Source organism: Parasteatoda tepidariorum, chromosome 3 (genome assembly GCF_043381705.1).
Source record: "Parasteatoda tepidariorum isolate YZ-2023 chromosome 3, CAS_Ptep_4.0, whole genome shotgun sequence".
Classification (NCBI taxonomy): Eukaryota; Metazoa; Arthropoda; class Arachnida; order Araneae; family Theridiidae; genus Parasteatoda; species Parasteatoda tepidariorum.
The window spans coordinates 95,280,008-95,298,856 of NC_092206.1; the positions used below are offsets into that span (position 1 = coordinate 95,280,008).

At 30.6% G+C, this 18,849-nt stretch overlaps 1 protein-coding gene across 2 annotated transcripts in view; it reads right to left on the minus strand.

Moving 5' to 3' along the window:
* Positions 1–18,849, minus strand: part of LOC107456846 (sodium/potassium-transporting ATPase subunit beta-1-like) — a 93,473-nt gene that overhangs the window by 20,299 nt on the left and 54,325 nt on the right. For both annotated transcript variants that reach the window (XM_016074811.3, XM_071179028.1), the window contains exon 2: positions 15,138–15,240. The gene's annotated coding sequence lies outside the window, so the exon portion shown is untranslated. The remainder of the gene's footprint in view (positions 1–15,137; positions 15,241–18,849) is intronic.

The following is an 18,849-nucleotide window of genomic DNA, read 5'->3' on the forward strand; positions in this document are numbered from 1 at the left end:
TAAAGATATATATATATATATATATGTGTGTGTGTGTGTGTGTGTGTCACAAAATATTATTTCTTGCAAGAAAAAAGGAGGAAAGAGATGAGGAGTGTAGAGCAAAAATTCTCAAATGTTTTGATCATGTAATCCAGTATATCATTATAAAAGAAATGAAGTTCCAAGAAGACTGCTCTGGGTGGTTAACAACATTACTGCGTACACGGTTGTGAAAATGCTCATACCATTTCTAGTACATAGCAACAGCTGTTAGGGTACGCAGAAGCAACACCTCCTAGAAGAAAGAGGCCTCATCATTGATCAATTTAGCAGTCCAACGTAACGAACATAAACTGCGCAGTAGATGAAAAATAAGAAAGATATCACTGCGGTCGGTCTATTAAGCTGTGTAGTGGTGGTAAATATGAAAGATGTCATTGCGTTTGGACTACTACTAAAGGTTTACTTTTCTTGTTTATGGTAACCCATGTTGATGCCTTCTCTTTACTATAAGGTACTGGCAGATACGATTGATTCCATAGGCGTGAACAAAGTCGTGGTGGAAATTCAAGGGATTTTTTGTCCTGCGAGTAAAGATGAGATCGATCATACATGACTGGTCATGCACTCAAAATTATACATGAAACCACTGATGTTTTATTTAACATTAAAACTCCATCTATCTTAATATAATCCCATTTAAAACAGAAAGTAAAAATGTTTTGACAGATGATAGCTAAAAAGTAATGTTCAACTTAAAACAAATTTTATTTTTGAGAAATCATATCCATTTACAAACATTATGATTTGACGAGTATTTCATCTCCTAATACGTTTTCCATTATTATTGATGTTTTACAAATAACACATTAGATTTATACTTTACGTTTAGTTAACATCCGGCTAAAAAGGGAGAAGAAAAGAAAACTGAAGCTCATTAAGCTATATTTTAAAAGCAATAACATAGTCGAAAAAAATATTAGAAGACTCATTTTGTTTCGGATATTGGGATAAAATGTATTAATGTTTTTCTTTCGAATTCGAAAGGAAATAATGAAAAAAGGGAAATAGGGAAAAGCAAACATCATTTTCCATCGCCGGAAACCACACTTTATTGCCAAAATCCCTTTCTTCGCAGAGGACAGAAATTCATATCCGGTATTTAAAGACAGCTATTCAAGACAGATTTTTCTTATTTTCCCCCCCATCTTTTCTTCTGGTAAACGAAAAGTAAGGATCAAGGACTGCTGAACCAAAACAAAAGTGAAATAATCCCTTAGAATAGAGTGGATTTCAAAACGCAATACGTTTGTTCTGCGCCAAAAAATGCTTTGTTTCTTGCGTTTTTTTTTTTGGTACTTCTTATTTTTATTCGAATAAGTAAGATATGTGTTGTAAACATTCTGCCTTATAAGTAAAACATTAGAAAAAAAGCTTCCTTAAAAGCTTGTTCAGTTTTTTTTATTTCTTTTTTAAGAAGAATTTTGTTAGTAAAGTATTTAAAGTACACATTTGCCTGAACACTCAAAGTAAAGACAGAAAGGAATTATCAAATATTTTTTTGAAATAAAAATGATTAAGTATTGTCTACTTATTTTTGTTAAATATACTTTAATACCTCCTAAAGTTAAGTTTTGCATACCTAGATGTACTGGGTGCAACATAAAAAAGGGAAACACACTGAATAACTTTTGATCTAAAGATCGGATCTCCACGTCTGGGACTCAATTTTATGATTCGAGAGGTTGACCTCAAATATGCTAATTAAGTAGTGCAGACGATATTTTAAGTTACGAAATCAGACAAAAAAGACACTTTTGCTGAATAAACATGCATTTTATTCGGCTGATTTGATTCTAGAAATTCAAAATGTGGGATCAGCTTTAATCTTGAAGACATGGTCCAAATAAAGTAGTCAGTTCATTGAATGAAAGTTTAAGTAATTTGTGTTAAAAAAATAATTTCTGTTAATTACTTTTTGTATATTTCACTATAACTCAGAAGAGTTTTTAAGCTAATAGAAAGTGATTTTGAACACAATTATAAAATTTGTTTATCCAAAAGGAATTCCAGGTGAAAATAATTTTTAATTATTAATTTATTTAATTTTATAAGTTTGTAATGCTGTTGTTGTTTAAAAATAAAAAACTTTTAATTTACAAATTTTGAATTTTACCATTAAAAACTATATAATTTTAAATGGAAAAATCCGGATTTTTGAAAGGAATCAATCAAATAGCTACCCCAACACTAATTGATAAAAATTTTCAAAAATTGAAAATATTCATTAATTTAGATAATTTTCTTGGAAATGGGAAAATCTCCCCAAACTGGCAATTTTATGTAAAAAAAAGGTTAGTAAATTTTAAAATATTTAGGATAAGTGCACGTTTGAAAGCCCAGAATAATTCTTCATTACAAGATGGTACATATTGTTTTAAAGTAGTTTTGCCTTAAGTATATGGCACTTCTGCGGTTTTTATATTTTCCTTAGCAAATAGCTACTAAGTGTTTAAAAATCCAATTATTAGATTAAAAGCTTGTTTTTTTTTACTTTAAAAAGAACTGGTTATTGAATAGAATCACTACACACCAACTACGTACGGTTTTGAAGTTTATCAGATTATTCCATCAAGAAATGGGACAAGTTTGCCTCTCTCGCAATATTACACCGATTTTCTTCTTATCTTTGTTTTATCACATCTTCTGAAAACGGCAGCTTCCAGAATCAAACAAAATTCGAACCCAGATATATTCTTCCTTCTTTTTATTCCCTTTTTTTCCTGTTCTTGTTCATTTGTTGCGAACGTGACCCGAGGGATGTTTGGCAGCGTGTTTTGATATTGGAATTTCTTTGAAATACCGTTGATCTATTTTTATTCTTTTGTTCCCCCCTCTAACTTTCGATCTTCGAAAAAAACCTTTGGTTCAGCTTTTTATACAAGACACTAAAATCTCATAAATTGTTATGAAAAGCTTAGCAAATACAAATTATAATTTTTGCTTTTTTTTTAACAAAAAAAAAGAAAAAAACAACAACTTGTAAGCCTTTTGTACACGAATCAAAAATTTCATTTTCGCAATAAAATAAATGTATACAAAATTTTTTTAAAGTTCACTGTATAAACTTTTGAACTTTTTATGTTCGCTGTATAAAGATTTCTAACTGTAGTGCTCTTAACGGAGTTTCTTTTAAAAGACATTCCCCTGTGTTTTCTCGAAAATTTCACTTTCATCAAAAATATTTTCAAAACAGATCACCAAGTGGATAAAATCGAGAATGGATCATTGAAGTTTATAAGCAGAAAAAAAATGTTTAAATTAAAATATTTAAGAATAAATATAAAGGTAGCTAAAATTAATTTCTTATCCACTAAAAAAAAGCTTAAAGCTTCAGTGGCAAATTTTAAATAATATGAATATACTGGCTTAAAAATGTTCTAAAACTTAAGGAAGTTGTTTGAAAAACATCAAAATGTGTTGAAATGGTTTTTGCACAGTAAAATATAATTAAACTTTTATCAACAAATTGAACAGCAAACTCCATACTATTTAATTCGGGTTAGAGGATTTCACATCTGATATTAGTTTTGCTTTTAAAGCTTGAAATGTTTTTTAAGTCTATTTTTTTGTCCAAATGTACAAGTTTTAAACTTTGTATCGAACAGAGGGTTGCCTAAATGTGCCACAAATTTCTAGGGAGTTAGGGAACATCATCGGGATAAAAGTTGCATAGAAATCCATGCCCGAAAACGTTGCCATACTGCACTAGGGGCACTTTCCTATGTCCGGCTCCACCTGTTTAGAAGCACATAAAGAAATAGTTTGTCAAAGAAAAGGGCTCCTAGGGCCGTATGACGACATTTACTGGCATATATTTCTATACAATTCTGTCCTGACGATATGACCTAACTCTCGTAGAAGTTTCCGTAGAAGTATCGACCCCCTGTTTCACATTAAGTTTTAAACTTGTATATTTTGAGAAAAAATAGACAAAAATGGCATTTTAAAGAACTGTTGTTTGTTGCGAAAAACTGATTACAGATTCGAAATCATTGATACAAAAGTATCTAAGATCTGTTAAAAAAATCTCACGCAACAGAAAAAAAAACTTTCCTCAGTGTTATGTTTGACCCTTATAAGTATATGCTTGGCATTTAAAAATTACACTAACTGGAAAAATTACTTTAACCCATTCAAGACCGACGAAAGATGAAAGAAGATTATCCGGACACGCAGTCTCTGAGAATATGCTTACTGAAGAGTACGTTTACGCACTAATACGAGGTGTAATACGAGAGTACCAAATTGAGATCACGTTCATGTGAACATGTGCCACTGGAGTCAGAAAGGCTCGTTACATATGCGTTACCGTGAGCTCATGGTCCTGAACGGGTTAATCATGAGCTTAATAATAAGAACTGCAGTAAAGTAACAGGCCACGATGATCTTTCAGGTATTGTAGAGGCCGTGGTGAGTATACTTCCCATCAAATTCATAATTTTTGAATGGTGCCATATGTTAATAGCTAAAAAATATAAAAATATACTAGTGAGGAGTTCTTTATTAACATAAATAGGGGCAACAGTAAGGGTTCGCGTAGGGTTAAGAAGCGAAGTTGATGCCGGAAGCTATTTTCGTTTGTGCGTTAAAGGTTCCTTCATCTAATCATTTCTCATCAAGTTTATTCGCAGTACAAAGAACAGTATGTATAAATTCGATTACCGAGGCACAGAAGTTCAAGGTTATGGTCAATTGTTTACAGAAGGTAAAATTTTGAAAAATCCTAACCAAATTTTGGAAAAAAAAATGGTCTTAAGTTCTTAATGGTCTTAAAAAAGGTCTTCAAATTTATTATTTGTAACAGCATTAATGATTTTCTTTTTATAAATTAATCTTAATAAAGGATTAGTCTTTATCGATTAATAACAAAGGATTAATCCCTTAATCTTTTTATTGGGTTGGAAAACTGTGTTTTGCATTATTTATATACATTTAAATATAATGAAACTTCACTAAAGAAAAAAGCAAAAAATAATAGAAACAAAAATTTTTCTTCAAATCTTCGTAAATTAAATGATCAAAAAAATTCTGATTTCTACGTGTCATTGACCACCGATGTATGATACGTTGAAAAATTGTTCCCATTTAGGGAGGAAAAGCAGTGGATTCTGACATTTCGGAATAAAAGAATCAAATCTCATTTCGACTTTTACAGCTCACTCAGCGAACTAAAATATGACTTAAATGGTTCTGGTCACGAATTCCTTCAGTTCGAATAAATGATCGAACCACGGAATAAATGGTTCTTTTCGTTATCTCCCCCCCTCCTCGCATACCTTTCACAAAATTTAAATGCCCGAGTGTTGCAGGCTGTTGTCATGGAAAATGTGGAACTGCTTCTGAAAATTTCACGCCACATTAAGCTTGTAATACCGCTAACTTTGCGGAGTCAGTTTAGAAAGAAATGTTATGAGCTGTTTTATGATGATAAGGAGAACTTTCTAGAATACTTTTTGACTTCATTTTAGTGCCTTCGTACGTTGTTGCCACTTCAAGATTAGTAAATTCGAGAGCATGCAGACGTAAAATGAGGTTGAGAATTTATGTAATTGTAAGCGAATATATTTGGTAGTTATTAACGAGTGGTGATACTTGATAAACACTGTAAAAATATTTAAACGGTTCTTTCATTGGAATAAAGATTTTAGATGTTCGTAGTTACCAGTTTAATTTCCGTTTAGTTATTAGTTAGGTGCTTTGAAGGCAAAAATATGCAAATTAAAGACATTATAAAAATACTTTAGTTAAACTAAAGAGGAATATGCGAATATATTTGGTAGTTATTAACGAATGGTGATACTTGATAAACACTGTAAAGATACATTAAATGTTTTTTTTAATTAGAATAAAGATTTTAGATGTTCATATTTATCCGTTTATTTTCCGCTTAGTTATTAGTTAGGCTTTTTGAAGGAAAAATATGTAAATTAAAGACATTATAAAGATATTTTAGTTAAACTAAAGAGGAAAAGGCTTAAGAGTTCATTAACAACAAAAGCAATGGAAATAAACTCAAGTATTTTTAAAGACTATGCGTAAATACGGAACCAGATTGCAGATTAATGAAAAAATTAATTCCGTTTATTTAGACTACTCAATATAATGATGTATTTATTTTAATTAAAAGTCTCATTTTCCAAAAAAGAAATTATCATAGAGAGAATTAACTTTCGGTAATTATTTTAAACTTCATCGAAATTGTTTATTGCACTAAAATCAAATATTTAAATTCTAAGAAGACATGACGATTTCGAAACTAAACTCTTTTTACCATTGGCACATCACATTTGAGCTCATTACATTTTAGAGTTTATAATTTTTTAATATGTAATTGCCCTTTTGCATTTTCAAAATACTCTTCAGGATATACAAAATAAAAATCTTCTTCTATAAAAGAGACGGAATGAACTGTACTAACCATTTCGGCAATTTCCGTTGTTGGCATGCCGGTATTCACAAATTTGTATTGAAATTTTTTGTGTTTCCATTAAAATCAAAGCTAGTATGTCAAAAAAAAAACTCTTATGTGCAATTAAATTAAATACAAGTGCGTAAAATTAAGATTAACTTTCAAAATGCCACTTCTGAAGTAAATGTTTTAAAAACAGATTTCAAATATGTAAAAAGCGATTAAAAGAAAATACGTCTATTTGCCAAAAAGACGATTACTTCAACCTCTCAAATTAAAAATGAGCTAAACTCAGAATTATTTGGCTTTATACTATTTCTAGTGGCCTTCGTGTCAATCAATATTTACTACCAGACCTTGTCTCTTTCAAAGACCACAAAAATCATATTAACGCAGTACCCATATTATTTACATTATGTGTTGCATCTCTTAATATAGTAACTAATACTACAATACCAGTAGTGCCGAAATCATCACTTATCAGCCATTACCAAAATTATTTAAGCGACATTGGTATCAATAACAATATGGTGATGTTTATGATCCTCCAATACGATTAAATATATTTTTTCCCACAAATTTCGATTTTTAATACATTACGTAATTTTTATTTTATTTACATGTGGTACTCTCAACTGGCGAAGAAAAAGACCACTGATATACAACCACCTCACATATAACCTCAGCACCAGCTGGTTGTTTTTAAACAAAATGGCACGTTAATATCCTTGATATTGGCTGGATTAGATCGAACTAAGTTTCTACACATAAGTTAAAATGCTAATGAATACGAAGTTAATTAAATGCAACACCGAATCAGAAAATATAATTCCAAAGCATAAAATATACTTCTTTCTTGTCTATGCCTTCTATTTATGCTAGATTTCTTATTTGTTTATAAATTTTATTGTAAACATGATTATTTTTGTTTTGTGCATTTGACAACTTTGTTGGCTATATAGATTGTTTTTGTTCTACAGGACTTCAGGGCTGTCTGCAAACCAAATCTTATTTTTTTGTGAGAAACTGCTTTGTCTCAAGTTTAATAATGTATAAGGCCAAATCAACGAGAAAAAAATTCTTTCTTCGAAAGTTTCTTTTATTTTTATAAATGCTTCTAGAAGTATATAAAAGGCAGGCATATACGCTGTGTTAAACTATCAGGCAGACTGGTAAAATTTGAAGGAATTGTGTCTGTTAGTTGGAAAGACACTGTTATTTTTTTTAAAAGTCATGTTAATTTTGCGAACGCTTATTTCCTTCACGCGCAGGTCATTACAAGAAAGACGTTCTTTTTTTAATTTTATTCTTGAGTTTCAACATCAGAAAAGCCAAGTTTTCAAAAAAGCGTATATTCAAAGTATGTATTAGTAATAGTTTTTAATCGTCCTTTTAATTTGCCAAATAAAGAAGACATCTTAAAACAATTAGCAATAAATACGTAGGCATTTTATGCTATGGGTGTCAATATGGGTAAAAACAGAAGAAATAAACTAAATAGAAAACGCATTTCAAGTAAAATACTATATATATTTGCTTAATAGCTATTTTTGAAATAAAGCTTCGTCTACTACATTTGATATAAATCCAAGATCAATTTGAAAAGTATCTAACAAACACAAAAAACCCATTATCTAAAAAACAAACGTTCAGACGAAGAAAAATGGTGTTTCTCTGTCCGAAACAACAGCCAAATCGAACAATCTGGCGACGTTTCATCGGAAACCAACTTATACGGTTGAAAGCAATATCTGTATTTTTTACTTTCCAAGCCTTCATTTCCCGCAATCGTTAGGAAACAGATTTACTGTTTTCTCCAAAACGCGGCTTAGGTTTTTCGGTTTTTCATCTTGTAATAGAAGGGACAGTGACAAAGTTTTCTTCTTCCCAAGTCGATATCTTTTCCAGTCATCAATGATGATAAATTTACGGCGAGATTCCCCCGAAATACTCGTGTTTTTATCGCCAAAAATGGGTTATTTACGTCACACATGGTGAATAGCAGTGCGGAAAAAGAAGGGTAATGGGGCTTATTCTATTACCCAAGCTGAGTAATGGGTAATATGTTGTCTTTTGGGATTGTGGTAAGAGAGTAAATAAGGATAAAGTTCGAAAAGTATCTTTGAGAGAAAGTAAATGTACTTAAAAATAGCTGTTGCTCAAGCAGTTTATGCCTCAGTACAAAATACCTATTTTTTTTAAAAAACTTTTGTTTGAAAATAAAGTGATCGCGAATTTCAATTATGGTTTCTTTACATTTCCCAGTTAAAGTAAAAGACACACATTCATTTTAATAAACTGCATGCATCATAATTTATTTTTTATTTGAATATTTAAGAACGCTCATTTAAAAGCTTTAAGGAAACCATTTAATGGTTTTTCTTCCATCGCATCGGACGAGATAACTCGTTTTCCAGGAATATTTGCTGTGAGCTAGAGACAACATAACTCGTTCTCTACACAAGGTTTTCCAATATAATTGCAGCGTGTCCAGTGATTTATTTATCTCAATTTTAACGCATTATAGCCCACAATATTTTGTCTTAACAACATTTCTACAAGATAGCGACATTAAGTGCCTGGGGATAGAGTGTTAGTCTCCCAATGAGGTGAACCGGGTTCGAATCCCAGCAATGACTTGTCGATATGAAATACCGCACCCGTTGCGCACCGACCACAATGCTGACGTAAAATGTCCTCAGCGGTAGATGGGTCATGGGAAAGAATCACCTTGCAATCAGGCTAACCATGGGAGGTTTTCGAGATATTCCTCTGCATGTGACGCAAATGCGGTTTAGTTCCATCAAAAACTCCTCAACGGAGGCAAAATTTATTTCAATACTTGATCGTGGAGTTCGCTGGTCTTCTGGATGGGATTCAAAATTACAAGGCTAAGGCGTTGAACATTGGTCGTCGTAAACTCAAAATTGGGTCGGCTGTTCAACTACGGTTATAAAATAAAATATTTAGAACTTTTGCGATATTATTATTTTATTATATTCATGTCTGCAAGCACAAATAAGTCATAATGGTGTGTATGTTTATTGATTGCAATTGGTTATTATTTTTTAATGAATATAAACAAGTTTTATTTTTGCATTTCGTATTAATTTTAGCTCTGCAAGGAAAGCTATTAGAGCAGACAGGGGGGGGGNGTCGTCGTAAACTCAAAATTGGGTCGGCTGTTCAACTACGGTTATAAAATAAAATATTTAGAGACTTTCCAATATTATTATCTTATTATATTCATATCTGCAAACACAAATAACTCATAATGGTGGGTATGTTTATTGATTGCAATTGGTCATTATTTTTTAAAGAATATAAACAAGTTTTATTTTTGCATTTCGTATTAATCTTAGCTCCGCAAGGAAAGCTCTTAGAGCAGGGGGGGAGGGAGCGAAGAAGAGCCATCGCCGCAACGTAAATGTTAAAAAAGTTATTGCCGCCGTCACCGCTTTTTCAGGAGACTATCATCAAGCGTACATCTCACTGTCGTAACTCAAAACCTTTTAAATGAAACAATATGAAGATTTTGCATATTTCTCGAGAATTGTAAGGAAAACATTCTGATATGAAATGTTATGGATACGAACATTAGGTTATAAGTTATTCTTTGTCAGGATTAAAGACTTATTTTGTGCAGCTTAATTAAATTTTGTGAAAACTATTAGCAGAGAAATTATTATTGTTAATATTGTTTTGCAGCCGCGTTCTCTAATAGTTAATATCAAAGCATCTCACTTATCTTAAATTTCGAATTAGCTTTCGTGTAATTAAATAGTTTATCTTAACGGTTCTTCGATGAAGGAAAGAATTAGTTGCAGTAAAATTTTAACTCCTTGCAAGTGAAGAAAAATGTTTATTTCGCGTATTTAAATTTTTGAAATAATTTCGGTGGTGTTACATTTTTTTGGTATCCTTTAAATATAATCTCAGAAGGTTAGCAAAGAATACCCACGTTGTTTAAAGAGAATTAAAACCAAATATTCTACTTTCATTAAAAAAGTTTTGGATAATTTCTGTTAGGGGGCTGCTTATTGATATTTGTACAAAATAATATAGCAATTCTTCGATTTTCTTTCTTTCCGCCTAATAAGAACGCTGTTTATTTCATTTCTCGCCTATGTGGCGTGTTTGGCGCGCATGTGTTTGCTACCAAGAAATATTATGTATAAATATTTAAAAAAAAGTTAAAATATTATGAAAAATAAGAATGAAAAACTTTTATTAAATTTTCATTCATTCCGCATAGAATTTTACACTATGATTATAATGATTTATATTTCAAAGCATTTGATTCGTTCTTATCATTTTATGATTCCATTATAGAAGCGAAATACGAAAATGCCTCATTTAACGCAACTGACGAAATAGACGTTTTTTTTTCTTCAAAGAAAACTGCAATTGTTAGAAGAAACCGAAATGTCAGCTTTTTCTCAAATAAGTTTCTAACTCTGAGCAATTTTCTTTCTTTACGATTCATTTAGCATGAACTGTAATTCTCCGCCTCATTTGATTTGCAAGTGATTTCGAGAGGATTACACTTCGTAATTTAGATGTAATTCTTCTCCTGCAAATGCCTAATGGCTCATGTATCAACGCAGATTTGAAAGAATAATTTTGATATTTCGATGAAAAATTGGCGTGCCATAATATTGAAATGTTCTAATAAATTTGGCAAGTGCACCATTAAATTTATGCGGATATTATAACTTTCTTGATAGTTTTGTATATGAGATAAGTTCAAATAAGTACTTAAAAAAATAATCCACAAATTAGTAAACATTCACGAAAAAAAAAATGCTTACAACAATGTACGGACAATTAGGGGATATCATATATAATATTCACCTTAAAAAAATTGGTAAAAAATTGAAAATATAGTATATAGTATGTACGAGTAAAAATATAAGCAATAAAAGCTAATTGAAAAACTCGGCTGTTTGAAAATAATTCATGTATTTAATTTAATGTAAAAGTATATGAAAAGTGTATACACCATGCAGTAGAGAAAATGTTTTACAACGACATTTACCTTAAAAATTTCACATTTTGTTCTGTTGAATTTTTGCTATTGTTACACAAGAAATAAGGTTTAAATTGAGTGATTTCTATTGGTTTCGAAATGTATATTTAAAATCTTTGATTCAGACTGTATTTATTTCAAATTAATTAAAGATATTACATTTCAGAATAAATTCGGAACAATACATTTTTTCTACTGTAAGAGTAAAGTACATTTTGCAATGTATTGTCAGTTTTACTATAGAATGACATGCAAATAGTGTAGATTCTGAAAATGCCGCTGATATAAAGAGAGTTTAAACGAAAAAAAATGTTTTTTAAAAAAATAATTTTGGTCTCATTCATAAGAAAAATTATTTGAATGTCCCTATGTAAAATAAACATATTTGTTTCACGGTCATAGTTATCCTGTTTAAACTGTTTGTGTTTTATGTTTCGAAACTGCATGCTTGATTTTGCAATTAAACAACTGTAAATATCATCAGTGGACTGATCGTTAAGACACGGTTCCCAGCAGATCACCGAAGTCAATCATCACTGGCTGCGGTCAGTGTGCGGGTGGGTGACCCACTTGGATCAGTCTGCATAGGGACCGAGGGTGTGCGGTATTGGTCCTCGTTAAACTGTGCTACCGTAAAGTGCTCGACTTCGTGTGCAGGTCGTTGGGCTACTGAAGCGGGGGTGCCATCCCCCCCAGCAGAGGATCAAAATTGGGATGGCATGTCTTCGGATCATCCTCAGGGATGTTTCCCAGACCCTCGCCAATAGCCCATTGTGCAGCTCTAGTGCGACGTAAATGAATTACAATAACAACAACAATAACATCAATAAAAAAACAATAAAATCATAATGATTTCAATTTAGTACACGAGGATCCAATGACTGAAAAAAGAACTATTAGAGGTTTCAATTGTTTCATTTTCAAAGAGTATAATTTTTTTCAAAAAATCAAAAAGTTTAATATCAAAATTAATATAGTACAGATCGATTTAGTTATTAATTTCCGGCAGGAGATTGAGAAAGTAAGTGATGAGAACACATCATAGCATTATTCATTTAACTTAATCGAATCAATTAACACCATGTTGAGAATATAATTTGATATTGTTAATTAATTTATGATAATTAATGAAATATATATATAATTATATTAAGATGAATACTGAAACATCTGATGTATTTTCAGGTCTTCATTAATCTTGAGATTCGCGTCAATCAAGGATTCGTGATTCTCAAATTTTCCGCGCTCATTACGACAATCCATTAACCCCTACTGTCACGAAGAACGCACCTACATAGATGCTCGCGCATGCGCACACTCACCAGCGAAAGATTATTCGAGCAAACGGAATTAATTCATTCCAACCGAAAGGATAACTTGGAATTTCTGAGATTTAATTTCACAGATTCATTTATCCTCGGTGGCTATTACGGAACAAAATCCTATAATCAAAAGGTGGCGGAAGACGAAAATGGTATGGTGTGGGGTGGCCTGAAGAATTTCAATTTTTGCTTCTTTCAGATTTTTCCGATTTTATTGGGTTAGAAACATTTCGAAGAAGCAAGATGGATAGCTGTTAGAAATTTCGTCCATTAATTTTGTCCGTGAGAAGTGAGAAAGTGGGGAACTATGCATATTAAATCCATACCAAATGATGGATCAAGCGATTTTCTCATTAACTGTAAAAGATTCGTCGGTATAAATCTTAGAAATGGCCGAACAGATGGCTCATTTTCCAGAAAGAATATTCGCTTCATATCCATCTCGGTGTAATGAAAAATTTCAAAATAGAGTGTTTAAATAGCGACACAATTTGATTCTGGGGGTGAATAAATAAGTTTTTTTAATTATTTCCTAATATATTGCTTTTAAAGAGATTTATCTTGAAAGATATTTCTAAATAATTTGCATATATAAACTAAAGTCTTGAACTACAGCTTTATTAAACTAATGGTTGATTGAATATAATGAATGAGTTTGTGTACTTTGGATTTAATTTAATATCACTTTCATAGATGCAAATTAATACGAATTAATTGTATCACTTTTTCATATTTAAGTAATACTTTAATTTTTAATTCTTCCATCTTGGGAGATATGAGTTATAAGAATTTTTAAACTTGGTACATTATGTTTCGAATAACAACTCTATTATATAAATCGTAGAGTAAAAATAAAGGAACACTTTTAAGTAGGTTTGATAACGCTATTAAATTTATGAAATCATCTATCTACATTGAAAAATCGTAATCGACGTGCACTTAACAATAGCGTTTTTGTAATTCGAATTTGTTTGAAATTTATTGCAATTTTAAATGTTTATCTGAGAATTTCTTTCTTGCATTGCTTGCTTTAATTGATGATTATGAATCCACTGTTGAAGAAAATTAATTTATCTCTCTCGAGTTTTTTATTTCATAAGCTCATTGTCCAATTATAATCAAAAAAGGGAGAAAAGTGAGAGAAAATAATTGTTATTAGATGCCAAGCTTAACATTTAAAGTCATTTTTTTAATATAAAAGATTCAATTTAAGATATATAAAATCGTTTTAAATATTATACTGATAAAAGTCTCGTTTAAGGAGTAAAAATTTTTCAACTTTATTTTTAATTATTGAGTCACGCAATTATTATTAGAAATTACTTTTCCAAACTTTTCTGATTGTTTTGTTAGGATTAACGCAATTTAACAAAACGTTTTTGCCTAAAATTATAATGATTACATATTTAATAAATATAATGTTCTTCATTTTAATGGAAAATGATAACTTTTAATAAAAAAAACAAAAAAAACAGCTTTAATGCGAATTAATCACAGAGGTTGGTCAGTGTAGACTCATAGTAATATTAAATAGATTTAATAAAAAAAAATTGTTGAAAGCCAATCGTTATTGTTTCCAGAGGGTACTACAAGGTGAGACACATTGTTATAGTAATTTATGTATTATATTAATGTATTATATATATATTTGGCACACTGGCAAGTCAGTTCTTCGACGAAACTTAAGTGAGCAAAAACTTAACTTATGAGGAACNAAAAGGATAACTTTTAACAAAAAAAAAGAAAAAAAAAAGAAAACACAGCTTTAAAGCGAATTAATCACAAAGGTTGGTCAGCAGAGACTCATAGTTATATTAAATAGATATAATAAAAAAAATTGTTGAAAGCCAATCGTTATTGTTTGCAGAGGTGAGACACATTGCTACAAGGTGAGACACATTGTTATAGTAATTTATGTATTATATTAATGTATTATATATATATTTGGCACACTGGCAAGTCAGTTCTTCGACGAAACTTAAGTGAGCAAAAACTTAATTTATGAGGAACGTATGAATCACTCAGAAATATTCATGTTTTTGCTGAAAAACTGACACATTTTCAACGAGAGGGGAAACTGTTCAAATTTACTGTTTATAGTTGCAAGCCAAAAGTCTAAGTTGAATCGTATTTAAAAAGTAAACCACTGTTTAAAACAATAAAAGAAATGATGTAAAAAGGGAATTAAAAATTTCTATAGGACGAAGAATACATTAAAAGTTTTATTTCTGTTATCCACAAATTAAAATTTAAAAAAAAACTTTCAAAATTACAAAATACATAAAATATGAACATGCAAGCGTAAAAAGAAATAAAAAATATATATACTGACCTGATAAAAAATATCAATTTGAGCTTAATATATGGAAGTACTCATTGCAGTCATAACTGTAACCAACAGGTACACAAAAGCATATTTATATTCCTGGTAATATCTGAAAAAGAATTAAAAAAAATTAAAATATCCGTTTCAGATAGACTAAAAAAATGTTAGATAGTACTAGCGGCTCTTGGTGACCTGCTTTCAAAATTATCTTTTATAACATATGAAATTTAATGGTAACTAAACCGAATGCACAGGAAAACTTTATTTAAATATTCAAATTCTACAATCCTCCTTCAATTTAAACAACTTAACTAGTTTTAAAGAATATAACATACCACATTTTTTCACCGTCCAGCTGTTGCCAGTGGTTTTGCCTACGCAGAAGTATTTTAATTTCAATTTTATCTGTTTTCAAGAGACAACCGCGGTATTGCCAAAATTCTTTATGTGCTTAAGTTTGGTACTTCTTTAAAATCTGCCCGGCAACCATTAAATCCCATAAATCACTGTAAGTATGAGTATAGGGCATTTCAGCATAGTAGGCAGTGAAATTATTAAAATTATTTCCATCTCTGTCAGAATAGGAAACTTCTCACAGGATTGGAAACTCATTCCAATGCTCCATTGCGTGCTGTGCTACTTCCTCTCGCACCTCTCAAGAATTAACTTGAGTATCGTATAATGTATACATGGCTGCCTAGTTTTTAGGCTTTTCAAAATAGTGTTTTCTGATGAATCCAATGGAATTGAGATTGTATGTTGATGTTTCGTTGAAATTTAGTCAACAATGAAATACACTATCAGAGAGCTAGCAAACCTTTCATTTATTGAATGAAAGGTTTGCTAGAGAGAGCTAGCAAACCTTTCAAACCGCATTTATTAAATAAAGAATTAAATGTGATTCTATAAATTTTGCCACCATATTAAATATAAAATTAAAATTTTCCGGGTTAAACGGAAGAGTTGGCAAGTGTGTATACACATATTCTATTTCTCGAAAAAGGCAAGCTCCGTCACCATAACCTGGGCAGTTGCAAATCAAAAAGAAGAATACACGTTTAGGCCCAACCATGTGATTTAAAACACATGGCTGTGATTGGAGGATTAACCTTACAGCAATTAGGCTTAGCTCATTATCACTCTAAATCAATGTTTGGATCAGATTTAATTTGAGGTACTACGCGTGTGTATCAATCGTGGTTGGCTTCTGAATCATTAGCATAAACGAATGCTATGATTTGTTCATGTTAACGTCACTTTCAGGGGTCCAATGGGATACTCTCAACTCAAGAAGAAGAAGACCACAGTTACACAACCACCTGATATGACCTCTGCGCAAGATGGAGTGTCATTATACTGGCTGGAGACAAGAAGGAGCATTATTATTAACAAATATAAACAAGATGGAGTGTTATTATTCTGGATATTGCTAGCTAAGGCTTAGTTAAGTTTTTCCACATGAATTAAATACAAAGCTGAATTGCCTGTCGAATTTGGTAAAATATAAGTCTCTCTTGTCTGCGACTTTTGTCTAACAAAGAATTATTTTTTATTTATGTAATTTTTTTGTAATTGTGATTATTTTGTGTTGTGTATCTGACATTTTATTGCATAATCAGCCCATGTTAAACATAACTTCGTGTCTGTCTTTGTGTTAAGTAAGGAATTAACCAAACCTTTATTTGGAAAAGAGCATAGAATGTGCCAATTGAGAGAATTCATATTTGACGATATCGAATAGAAAGAACAGTTGTTAGCATAAACGTATGCCGCGTATCAACAGCCAATCAGGATCCATACCCACGATGCACTTGCAGGCATCCAACTTGTATGACTATAAGTGTCACCATCATACCATTTAGTTTAAAAATTTCTACACCCATTTTATAAAATTTTAAAAATAAATCTAAATAATAACTCTGTATCTAAGTTTTTATTTCTATAACAATGCAAAATTATTAACGCAGCGTACTTTAATGTACACAACTTAACATACAACTTACTATTAAAAACTACTTAAATTAATCCTTAAGACAACTTAACAAAATGAATCTAAATAAATACTTGAAGTATAACTAATTTTTTAACACTACTTAAATTAGGCAACCTTAGAAAATAAATATTAGTTATAGTGTTGCTAATAGATAGAGAAATACGAGTTTTTGGTGCCATATAAGAGAAATATATATATAGAGAGATAATGTTTTTAAACAAATATTGCATTATTAAAATGAAATAAGTTGTTTTCGCTGTCCAAATGGTTTGCCTTCACGAACACACAGCTTTGAGGTTTTACCTTACATTTTGAACAGACGCAACATATGATGGCAAATCCACACCTACCAATTTTTAATTAAAAAAAAAAAATCATTTATGAAAGTTAATAAATTTGGAGTGAGGGCTATTTTTACAAAATATTTAAACTGCTTAACTTTCTTAAACAATGGTAACGGCATTAAATATCTGCTAATATTATTTTCGCTATGATAGATTTTCCCATTTGTCAAACAGATAATGTCAGCTTATAAAAAATGAAAATATAAATGCTTTTAATAAAAAATGCAAGTTTAGTAGCACGAATATTTTTTGTTTCGAGGTGAAACGGCAAAACAACAGCAAATTTGTCTTATAACGTTGCTAAAAATGAAGATAATTTGATGGCAATGACGATAATTGAATAAAATGGCCGCAAATGGCAATATTTTTTCTGCCAGTATCGATTTCTTTTCGAGAATTATTTTAGGATTCCGTAATCAAGGAACATAGCGAGTAAGAAATATTGTTTGCTTTTTTTTCAATTTCATTCAAAATGATAAGAGTTAAAAAAAAACTAATTTTCCTTTAGTTTTCATGTAATGTTTTTCATCATAGCTTTATGTTTATATTTTATGTATACACTGTATTTTTCAAATTGAAAATTAGAGATTAGATATAAAAGTACAACTTTAAGCGAAGTGCTACAAAACGTAAAACTACTTCCACAGATAGGGCAAATTACAAATTTTTTGATATAAACAAAATTTTTGTTATAATTATATAAGTAGGAGTGAGGGAGGCTAATGTGAACTGAATTTATAAATTTATTCAAAAAACCATATTTATTATAATTTTTACATCATGAAGTAGTTTTTAACAATAATCTGGTATGATTTAGTTTTTCCCTAATAATTTAAAAAAAAATATTTTTGTCCACACTTATCTCATCTCAATCATACGGGGCTTAATGTGAACAAGCTATAAGGCTAGCCATCGGCAAGATCCCATAAGAATATCCTATGGTAGTTTTTTTATGTCAAACCTATGCGAAATTTTCCTAAGGGTTGTGATACTTGTAAATTTCATAACAATGTTTCTATAAATGATTTTGAAATTTTTTTAATGTTGTTCCTCTTAAATGCTGAGTAAAAGAAAATATCAAAATACCTAAAAAACAATAATATATTATCCCTTTCAGTTTGATTCCTGAAAATAAAATATAATAAAATGGAAATTTGAATGTTGCTTTTACACCTTATAAACCTTCTTTTACAAATTTCAACTAAACTGTTCACAGTGTGAATATGCAACTGAACATTAAAGTGTACATCGGTAATGCCAATCTGCGATATCTCCCGCACAAAATATGACCAATAAGGTTATTTCAGATGTCCACTCTGGCCCCCATCCCCTTACTTAGTCTTAACTAATTGAAATCTGAAATTTGCTTTGGTACAAAATT